This window comes from Balaenoptera borealis (assembly GCF_965194805.1).
Source record: "Balaenoptera borealis genome assembly, chromosome: 2".
Lineage (NCBI taxonomy): Eukaryota > Metazoa > Chordata > Mammalia > Artiodactyla > Balaenopteridae > Balaenoptera > Balaenoptera borealis.
The window spans coordinates 123,380,938-123,392,935 of record NC_138867.1 but is presented as its reverse complement, the minus strand read 5'-3'; the positions used below and the strand labels follow the sequence as shown (position 1 = coordinate 123,392,935).

The window sequence follows — 11,998 nt, the reverse complement described above, 5'->3', positions numbered from 1 at the left end:
TACCTTGAGTTATATAATATCTAATTAATCTATTCAATAAATATTTATTGAGCACCTGTAATGTGTCAACAGTGCTGACTAAGAAAATATCTCTGACCTCAAGAACATCATAATGGTTAAAAATTCTATGAAATTCCAATGAATACAATGCATTGATGTGAATGCTATAATAGAGGTATGTTCACAGTGCTCTGGAAGCAATATCATGTAGAAGAGAAATCGGACATTTTACAAACTGGATGCTATTAGACCACACTAAGGGAAGGGGCACTTTAAAGGACATGTGTAATGAATCTTTTAATACATGAACTAATAAGTTTAAAAATTATAAATACCTATGTAACATATACAGACATATATAATTTTCATATATTGATATCTAGATTTGCTTAAGCTTGGATATCACTCTTCTCCAAATTGCATTCCTTTAAAAAATAATCCAACCTGTTATTCAAAGAAAAAAGTTTCATAATCGAGTAAGTTTCAAAAGTAAAGCTTACTCTGTTGTTGGCATGTGAAGGCAAAGGGCACACTAGTATATTAAAGGGTTTTTTTAAAGTTCTAATGTGTTTAACTTTGGTAGCCCAGCCTTTCCAAATTTACTTGTACATGATACTTTTTCTGTTGTGTTTTCTAGTGTTCTAAGGAATACACTCTGAAAGATGTTCTTTTACATAACTATTCAACTTGAAAGTTGGTGGAAAGTGTCAGACCAGCCCAGGTAACCAAACACAGTGAGTTGCAATGCCTTAAGAAGGCATTTTCCAGTATCAATTAACACCATAAAGATTGCTTTTTAAAATCATTATAAAAGTAAACATTTGGGGAAGTATAAAAGGGAAAAATAAATCAACACTGCCTTACAACCCAGAAATAGCTAGTATTAATATTTTGTATTCTTCTTTCTGGTCACTTCACTGTTTATATTTTGAAACTGAAATAGATATAATGAAATATATACATATTTGTATATATAATTTCATGTCTGTTTTTCTGATTATCAAAATAATCCATGCTCATTGTGGAACCATAGTGAAGATTAGAAAATAAGGTAAAATCATGTTTAAGTCATAATTAATGCATTTTTAAAATTTTTATTGTGATTACATACTTATATAAATATAATTTTTTATTGAAGTATAGTTGATTTACAATGTTGTATTAATTTCTGCTGTACAGAAAAGTGATTCTGTTATACATACATAAATACTTTTTCATTTTCTTTTCCGTTATGGTTTATCACAGGATATTGAATATAGTTTCCTGTGCTATACAGTAGGACCTTGTTGTTTATCCATTCTATAGATGATAATAGTTTGCATCTGCTGACCCCAAACTCCCACTCCATCCCTCCCCTTGGCAACCACAAGTCTGTTCTCTATGTCTGTGAGTCTGTTTCTGTTTCATCTGTGTCATGTTTTAGATTTCACATATAAGTGATATCACATGGTATTTGTCTTTCTCTTTCTGACTTACTTCACTCAGTATGATAATCTCTAAGTCCATTCATGTTGCTGCAAATGGCATTATTTCATTCTTTTTTATGGCTGAGGACTATTCCATTGCACATATGTACCACATTTTCTTTATCTATTTATCTGTTTATAGACATTTAGGTTGTTTCCATGTCCTGGCTATTGTGAATAGTACTGCTATGAACATAGGGGTGCATGTATCTTTTTGAATTATAGTTTTGTCTGGATATATGCCCAGGAGTGGGATTGCTGGATCATATGGTAGCTCTATTTTTAGTTTTTTAAGGAACCTTCATACTGTTTTCCATAGTGGCTGTACTGACTGACATTCCCACCAACAGTGTAGGAGGATTCCCTTTTCTCCACATCTTCTCCAGCATTTATTTGTAGACTTTTTAATGATGGACATTCTGACCAGTGTAGGGCGGTACCTCGCATCATTTGCAAATAGTTTCTCCCATCCTGAGGGTTATCTTTTCATTCTGTTTATGGTTTCCTTTGCTGTGCAAAAGCTTGTAAGTTTGATTAGGTCCCATTTGTTTATTTTCGCTTTTATTTCTATTGCCTTGGGAGACTGACCTCAGAAAACATTAGTATGATTTATATCAGAGAATGTTTTGCCTATGTTCTCTTCTAGGAGTTTTATAGTGTTGTGTCTTATGTTTAAGTCTTTAAGCCATTTGGAGTTTATTTTTGTGTGTGGTGTGAGAGTGTGTTCTAACTTTATTGATTTACATGCATCTGTCCAACTTTCCCAACACTGCTTGCTGAAGAGACCATCTTTTTCCCATTGTATATTCTTGCCTCCTTTGCTGAAAATTAATTCACCATAGGCATGTGGGTTTATTTCTGGGCTCTCTAGTCCATTCCTTCGATCCATATGTCTGTTTTTGTGTCAATACCATGCCGTTTTGATTACTATAACTTTGTAGTATTTTCTGAAGTCTGAGAGGGTTATGCCTCCTGCTTTGTTCTTTTTTCCTCAGGATTGCTTTGGCAATTCTGGGTCTTCTATGGTTCCATATACATTTTAGGATTATTTTTTCTAGTTCTGTGAAAAATGTCATGGGTAATTTGATAGGAATTGCATTAAATTTGCAGATTGCTTTGGGTAGTATGGTTATTTTAACAATATTAATTCTTCCAATCCAAGAGTATGGGATATCTTTCCATTTCTTTGAATCATCTTCAGTTTCCTTCAATAATGTTTTGTTGTTCTCAGTGTGTAAGTCTTTCAACTCCTTGGTCACGTATATTCCTATGTATTTGATTTTTGGGGGTCTGTGATTTTGAAAGGTATTGTTTTTTTTTGTTTTTTTTTTAACATTTCCTTTCTGATATTTCATTGTTAGTGTAAAGAAATGCAACCAATTCCTGTGTGTTGTTAATCTTGTATCCTGCTACCTGAATTCATTTATCAGTTCTAGCAGTTTCTGTTTGGAGTCTTTAGGGTTTTCTATATATAGTGTCATGTTATCTGCATATAATGACAATTTTACCTCTTCAATTTGGATACATTTTATTTCTTTTTCTTGTCTGATTGCTGTGGCTAGGACTTCCAATGTTATATTGAATAGAGGTGGTGAGAGTGGGCATCCTTGTCTTGTTCCAGATTTTAGTGGGAAGGATTTCAACTTTTCACTGTTGAGTATAATATTGGCTGTGGGTTTGTCATAAATAGCTTTTATTATCTTGAGATATGTTCCCTCTATACCCACTTTGGTAAGAGTTTTTATCATGAATCAAGAAGAAATAAATAATTTGAACAGACCAATCACTAGACGTGAAATAGAATCTGTTATTTAAAAAACTCCTTACAAACAAAAGTCCAGGATCGGATGGCTTCACAGGTGAATTCTACCAAGCATACAAAGAACTTATACTTATCCTTCTCAAAGTCTTGCAAAAGATTGAAGATGAGGGAACACTCTCAAAGACATTCTATGAATCCACCATCACCCTGATACCAAAATCAAAGATACCACCAAAAAAGAAAATTACAGGCCAATATCTTTGGTGAATATAGATGTAAAAATTCTCAACAAAATATTAGCAAATTGAATCCAACAACACATAAAAAAGATCATACACCATGACCAAGCTGGATTAATCCCAAGTTCACAAGGATGGTTCAACATATGCAAATCAATCAATGTGATACACCACATCCACAAAAGAAAAGACAAAATCCACATGATCATCTCAATAAATGTAGAAAAAGCATGTGATAAAATTCAACATCCATTCATCATAAAAACTCTTACCAAAGTAGGTATATTGATATAGTTTTTAAAATATTTATTCTAAATAAAATATAGTAAGGGACAAGGGCATAATCACCCCATAAGCTGCTTTAACATATACTAAAGTGATCAGAACATGGTGAAAATCATAAGTACCTTATGTTTCTCTCTAGAGTGAGGGACATCGGAGGTATCTTGCAGTTAAAAGAATTCTGACAGTATATAAACTCCCTAAGAGGAAGGGAGATCTAGGAAGCTATAGCTGGACAATTGGACTCTAAAATCTTAAACAATTTCCCTGTCTACATGGTTCAGAAATATTCCATTTAGCAGCCAGTCTGTTTGGGTTTTGCTTTTCTTTCCTAGGTCTGGTGATCTATACTCATCTGTACGTGGCTATCATTTAGCCTGGCAACTTTATTGTATTGCTCTTCTGAAATTAGCATCACTGTACCATGAACAATTCTTGAGCAGCACTTCCGTTTGTACTGTGGCTATAGTTCTCTCTCTGGCCACATTTCACATTCCTGCTTGATCTGTTTGGGATTTTCAATTTGCTCAGTGGGTTGGCAGGCATAATTTACAGAGCCACAGGCTAGCTGTGGTTTAAGGCTACTTCAACCCTCAGCTTTCTGTCTTGGCGCCTCCCCTAGTCCTTGCACTAGTTCCCAGCATCCTCCTCAATCCCCAAATTTCCTGTTTGCATGAACAAAGCCAAAGTTAACTGAGTTCAACACTAATCCCTGTGCTGTTCCATGGGGAGCAGAATGAGAGTGTGTAACAGTTTGGAAAAAAACACTGCTCAGAAAGAAATAAAGCCAGAGGGACTTCAACTCAGCAGAATGGTTCTAATGACTAAGCATTCAGGCCATTTTCATCTGGATTTCAAATTTGGGGGAGCATAAGACTGTCACACAGAGAACATGTCAAATGAGAAGGCAGCTAGATAATATGACAGGATTGCTAGTGCAATCAAAATGAGAGAACCATGGTGGAGGCTGGGTGACCTATGGAGACCAGCAATAAGAGAACAATTTCTGAATATTGCACATTTAGTTGCCTTGATGAGGGAACACTGCCATACCACTTCTGTCTTTTAAGTAAAATATTTGAGCTTCTTCTCTCAGGGAGCTGACACGCACCCAAGATCTTATAAATCCAGGAACTGTGCTAGACATTTTCTATTGGGTTTTTCCACTTTTACAACAATTTTGCAAGGTTGATATTCAATTTCAGAGATGAAAAAAGAAAGGGAATCTCAGAGAGAATAATTAATAGATGAAAGTTTGCAGCTGTGGTAACTGGCAGACCTGAATTTGGATGGAGTCTTCACGTCTCTGAACTCCATGTTCTTACCACTGAAACAATTTTCTTGGTTCACAGACTTTGTGAGAACCTTATGAAAATTTTGAATCTTGAGCATTGAAAAATGCATATGGCCCAACATCTTTGTTTGGGTTTTATGGCCTTTATGGTTAAGAAGCCCTTCATTTTGCATCTATTTTTCTTGCTAAAAATAGTATGACTTAAAGTTTAGAAGAATATATGTGCTTCTTTCCTAACTAAATTGACTTCCAATCAGAAATAGGATAGAGAGGAAATGACAGAAGTTGTGATCAGCCTCCCTTTCACACCCCTGATGTACACCCTCCAAATATCTCTGGGAATTAATGTTGTAAGAAAGAACCGTTGTTACTGATGTCACTGTGTGTGTCTCATTTTTTTAGTGTGTTGGTGCTGAAAAACAAACAAAAAAAATGTTGAAAATTACTGTCATTAAAATGACAATAAAATATCTGGCTAAGTCAAAATCATCTGTATGTTAGCATAATTTACTTTAATGAACATCACACATGGATGCAATTTTTTGGTTATCAATCACCCACCTCAAAAGAGTTAGTTAGGTGAAAATAGACAATATACAATAGTTTTTAATCCTTGGAATTTCTACATCTATCATCTTTTTTTCTTTCTACTTAAAACAAACATCATGAAATGTGTGTGTTGCCAGTTTTATCACATCTTGTATGGGAAATGAAAAGAAGTTTCCTTTCCCAAGTGTCATGATTCATGTTCTAGCCCTGTCCTCTTGGAGTCTTTCGGGGGTGGACTTGTTATGGTAACGTAGAATCAGCAGGTAATACAAACACTCATTTATCTTCTGAAGGGGGTATTAATCACCCAGATGCACGGGAAAGATGCAAGTGATTTCTGGGAAAGTTGGTTGTGTGACTATAAACTTCACTCCATAGGAAGTTAAGAGAACCCTTCCCTACCCTGAACATAAGTTATTAATGAGCTTGGGGATGAAAGGCATGTGATGGGATTCAGAAATATAAAATGCTTAATGTTGTCTCCGTGTCAAGGAGAAACACTTTTATCTTCATGAAAGAACAGAAAGAGAATGCTTTTTCCAAAAAAACTTTTGTATTTTCCATGATACACATGGTACAAAATGAGTTTTCTTCCTTCTCCCTCTCCCAGCCCTGATCCTCACCTCACCTCCAAACATCTTGGAATCTTAACATTGTAGAGTTGTTAGGTTTAAAAAAAAAGAATTAAATGAGAAACAAAAATGTTTAACATGTACATGGTGATATCTCACAATATTTATTTACCCATTCTAAAAAAGTGTTTGCTTATCATATTATTTGGTTTTCTGTCACTGGCATCATAATTTTATAAAATTGTATTCTAGTAAGTAAAAATAACAAGCACTGATAGTTAGTTATTAATGCTCTTCTGTGCCAAGCACTATGCTCAAAGCACATTATTTAATTTGCTGCTTGCAGAGATCACCTGAGATGGTGGAGTAGAAAGACCCAGAGCTCACCTCCTCTCACAGGCACACCAATATTACAACAATTTACAGAACACGTATTGAAAAAGGCAGGAACCTGCCAGAAGAGATCTTCTACAACCAAAGATATAAAGAAGGAACCACAATGAAACAGGTAGGAGGGACGAGTTGTGGTACAGTCAAGAGCCATACCCCCAGGTGGGCAATCCACAAATGGGAGAATAATTGTAATTGCAGAGTTTCTCCCTACAGTGTGAGAGGTCTGAACCCCACATCAGGCTGCCCAGCCTAGGGGTTCTGCACTGGGAAGACAAACCCCTAGAATGTTTGGCTTTGAAGGCCAGTGGGAAGGAAATAGAAACTCTACTGTTAAAGGGCACAAACAAAATCTCACATGCTCCAGAATCCAGGGCAGAAGCAGTAATTTGAAAGGAGTCTAGGTCACACCTACCTGCTGATTTTGAAGAGTTTCTGGGAAAGGCAGGAGACAACTGGAGCTCACCAGTGGGACATAGAAACTGGCAGCAGCCATTTTTGGGAGCATGTTCTACCATGTGGACACTGGTACTGGCAAGTGCAATTTTAGAATCCTCCCTCTGGCTTTTTAGCCTCAGGATGCAGCCCTGCCCATACCCAACAGCCCATAGACACCAGTACTGGGATGTCTCAGGCCAAGTAATTAGCTGGGTGGGACACAGTCCCACTGACTAGCTGACAAGGCTGTCTTAAGAACCCCTGAGCCCATAGTCACCCCTGGACATGACCCTGTCCACCAGAGAGCCAAGGACCAGGCCCCACACACCAGTGCAGGAACTAGATCTGGGATCCCCAAAGCCTTGCAGCCAGACTCTGGGATCCAGATCCACCCACTAGCAAGCCTGTTCTAGCCTTGAGAACACCCATACCCACCAGCAGGTTGATATCAGCTCCAGGGAAACCATAGCCCCACAACCTGCAGATCCTGCTCACCCATCAGCAGGCCAGCACCAGCCCTAAGATGGACTGGGCCCTGGCCCCAACCACTGGTGGTCTGACCCAAGCTCTGGTATCCCTGGGCCCTGTAGCCAGACCCCAGGATCCAGCTCTGTCCACTAGTAGGCAGGCACCAGCCCTGGGATATCCTGGGTCTCAACTCCACCCACCGAGCTAGCACAAGCCCTGGAGATCCCTGGGTTCCACAACCAGCTGCCTTGTGACTCAGTCCTATCAACAGCAGGTCCCAGCAACCAATCAGACTGGGTTGCAGCCCCACCTACAAGAACACCCACAGTATTCAGCCTGCCACAACAGAAGGACCCATGCAGCCCACATAGGGGGCACCACTAGAGCATATTGCTCTGGTAACCAAAGGGGTGTATACTGCTTGGAAACACAGGACATCTCCTATAAAAGGCCACTTCTCCAATATCAGGAAACAAACATAACTAACCTACCAAATACAAAGAAATAAAAACAGCAAGTTGGGCAAAATGTGATGACAGAGGAACATGTTCTAAACACAGGAACAAGATATAAAACCCCATAAGAAGAACTAAGTGAAGAGGAGATAGGCAGTCTATCTATCTAAGAACAAATTCAAGATAATGATCATAAGATGATCAAAGAATTTGGGAGAAGAATGGATCAGGAGAATGAGAAGGTAGAAGTTTTTTAAAAATAATTAGAAAATATAAAGAACAACCAAACAAACAGAGAGGAAGAATAAAATAACTGAAATGAAGAATATACTAGAAGGAATCAACAGTAGATTAAATGGTACAGAGGAATGGATCATCAAGCTGGAAGGCAGAATAGTGTGCATTACTGAAGTTGAACCAAAAAAGCAAAAAGAATAAAAAGAAATGAGTACAGCTTAAGAGACATCTGGGACAACATCAAGTATACTAACATTTGCATTATAGGGGTCCCAGAAGGAGAAGAGAGAGGCTGAGGACATTTAAAAAGACATAATAGCTGAAAACTTCCACAACCTGGGAAAGGAAACAGACATCCAAGCCCTGATATCACAGAGAGACCCAAATAGGATCAGCCCAAAGAGGACCACACCAAGACATATTGAAATTAAAATGGCAAAAATTAAAGATATGGGAGAATATAAAAAGCAGCAAGGGAAAAGTAACAACTTACATACAAGAGACCGCCCATAAGGTTATCAGCTGACTTTTCAGTAGAAATTCTACAGGGCAGAAGGGGGTGGCATGAGATATTTAAAGTGATGAAAGGGAAAAAGCTACAACCAAGAGTATTCTACCCAGCAATGCCCCCATTCAGATTTGATGGAGAGATCAAAAGTTTTACAGACAAGCAAATGCTAAAAATGTTCAGCACCACCTAACCAGCTTTAGAAGAAATGTTAAAGGGACGTCTCTTAGTGAAAAAAGAGGCCACAACTAGAAAAATGAGAATTATGAAAGGAAAAATCTCATTGGTAAAGGCAAACATATAGTAGATAGTAAGTCAACCATGCACAAAACTAGTAAGAAGATTAAAAGATAAAAGTAGTAAAATAATCCATAATAAGCAGTTAAAGGATACACAACACAATTAGATGTAAAACATGATGTCAAAATCATTAATTATGAGGGGAGGAGAGTAAAAATGCGTGGTTGTTAAAATGCATTTGAGGGGAGAAGAGAAGATGGCGGAAGAGTAAGACGTGGAGATCACCTTCCTTCCCACAGATACAGCAGAAATACATCTACACGTGGAACTGCTCCTACAGAACACCCACTGAACGCTGGCAGAAAACGTCAGACCTCCCAAAAGGCAAGAAACTCCCCACGTACTTGGGTAGGGCAAAAGAAAAAAGAAATAACAGAGACAAAAGAATAGGGACGGGACCTGCACCAGTGGGAGGGAGCTGTGAAGGAGGAAAGATTTCCATGCACTAGGAAGCCCCTTCGCGGGCAGAGACTGCGGGTGGCAGAGGGGGGAAGCTTCGGAGCCACGGAGGAGAGCACAGCCACAGGGGTGCGGAGGGCAAAACGGAGAGACTCCTGCACAGAGGCTCGGCGCCGAGCAGCACTCACCAGCCCAAGAGGCTTGTCTGATCACCTGCCGGGGCGGGCGGGGCTGGGAGCTGAGGCTCGGGCTTTGGTCGGATCGCAGGGAGAGGACTGGGGTTGGCGGCGTGAACACAGCCTGAAGGGGTTAGTGCACCACAGCTAGTCGGGAAGGAGTCCGGGAAAAAGTCTGCAGCTGCCGAAGAGGCAAGAGACTTTTTCTTCCCTCTTTGTTTCCTGGTGCGCGAGGAGAGGGGATTCAGAGCGCTGCCTAAACGAGCTTCAGAGACAGGCGCGAACCGCGGCGATCAGCGCGGGCCCCAGAGACGGGTGTGAGACGCTAAGGCTGCTGCTGCCGCCACCAAAAAGCCTGTGTGCAAGCACAGGTCACTCTCCACACCGCCCCTCCCGGGAGCCTGTGCAGCCCGACACTGCCAGGGTCCCATGATCCGGGGACAACTTTCCCGGGAGAATGCACTGCATGCCTCAGGCTGGTGCAACGTCATGCCGGCCTCTGCCGCTGCAGGCTCGCCCCGCCTCCTCTGTACCCCTCCCTCCCCCCGGCCTGAGTGAGCCAGAGCCCCCGAAGCAGCTGCTCCTTTAACCCCGTCCTGTCTGGGCGGGGAACAGACGCCCTCAGGCGACCTACACGCAGAGGCGGGTCCAAATCCAAAGCTGAACCCCGGGAGCTGTGCGAACAAAGAAGAGAAAGGGAAATCTCTCCCAGCAGCCTCAGAAGCAGCGGATTAAAACTCCACAAACAATTTGATGTGCCTGCATCTGTTGAATAACTGAATAGACAACAAATCATCCCAAATTCAGGAGGTGGATTTTGGGAGCAGGATATATTAATTTTTCCCCTTTTCCTTGTTTTGTGAGTGTATATGTATAGGCTTCTGGGTGAGATTTTGTCTGTATAGCTTTGCTTTATAATAGCTTTATTTTACTTCACTGTATTATAGCCTCTTTCTATTTTTTCCCCCTTTTACTCTGAGCCATGTGGATGAAAGGCTCTTGGTGCTCCAGCCAGGCATCAGGGGCGTGCCTCTGAGGTGGGAGGGCCAACTTCAGGACACTGGTCCACAAGAGACCTCCCAGCTCCACGTAATACCAAACGGCAAAAATCTCTCAGAGATCTCCATCTCAACATCAAGACCCAGCTTCACTCAACGACCAGCAAGCTACAGTGCTGGACATCCTATACCAAACAAAAAGCAAGACAGGAACACAGCCCCATCCATTAGCAGAGAGGCTGCCTAAAATCATAATAAGGCCACAGACACCCCAAAACACACCACCAGACGTGGACGTGCCCACCAGAAAGACAAGATCCAGCCTCATCCACCTGAACTCAGGCACTAGTTCCCTCCACCAGGAAGCCTACACAACCCACTGAACCAACCTTACCCACTGGGGACAGATACCAAAAACAACGGGAACTACGAACCTGTAGCCTGTGAAAAGGAGACCCCAAACACAGTAAGATAAGCAAAATGAGACGACAGAAAAACACACAGCAGATGAAGGAGCAGGGTCAAAACACACCAGACCTAACAAATGAAGAGGAAATAGGTAGTCTACCTGAAAAAGAATTCAGAATAATGATAGTAAGGATGATCCAAAATCTTGGAATTAGAATAGACAAAATGCAAGAACCATTTAACAAGGACGTAGAAGAACTAAAGAGGAACCAAGCAACGATGAAAAACACAATAAATGAAATTAAAAATACTCTAGATGGGATCAATAGCAGAATAACTGAGGCAGAAGAAAGGATAAGTGACCTGGAAGATAAAATGGTGGAAATAACTACTGCAGAGCAGGATAAAGGAAAAAGAATGAAAAGAACTGAGGACAGTCTCAGAGACCACTGGGACAACATTAAACGCACCAACATTCGAATTATAGGGGTCCCAGAAGAAGAAGAGAAAACAAAAGGGACTGAGAAAATATTTGAAGAGATTATAGTTGAAAACGTCCCTGATATGGAAAAGGAAATAGTTAATCAAGTCCTGGAAGCACAGAGAGTCCCATACAGGATAAACCCAAGGAGAAACACGCCAAGACACATATTAATCAAACTGTCAAAAATTAAATATAAAGAAAACATATTAAAAGCAGCAAGGGAAAAACAACAAATAACACACAAGGGAATCCCCATAAGGTTAACATCTGATCTTTCAGCAGAAACTCTGCAAGCCAGAAGGGAGTGGCAGGATATACTTAAAGTGATGAAGGAGAAAAACCTACAACCAAGATTACTCTACCCAGCAAGGATCTCATTCAGATGTGATGGAGAAATTAAAACCTTTACAGACAAGCAAAAGCTGAGAGAGTTCAGCACCACCAAACCAACTTTACAACAAAAGTTAAAGGAACTTCTCTAGGCAAGAAACACAAGAGAAGGAAAACACCTACAATAACAAACCCAAAACATTTAAGAAAATGGGAATAGGAACATACATATAGATAATTACC

General features: G+C 40.1%; 1 long non-coding RNA gene across 2 annotated transcripts in view; it reads left to right on the top strand.

The window, feature by feature from the left end:
* LOC309624581 overlaps nt 1-9,136 on the top strand; it is a 102,550-nt gene extending 93,414 nt beyond the window's left edge. For both annotated transcript variants that reach the window (XR_014242029.1, XR_014242030.1), the window contains one exon: nt 6,511-9,136. This is a non-coding gene — a long non-coding RNA (uncharacterized lncRNA). The remainder of the gene's footprint in view (nt 1-6,510) is intronic.
* Nucleotides 9,137-11,998: the final 2,862 nt, after the last annotated feature.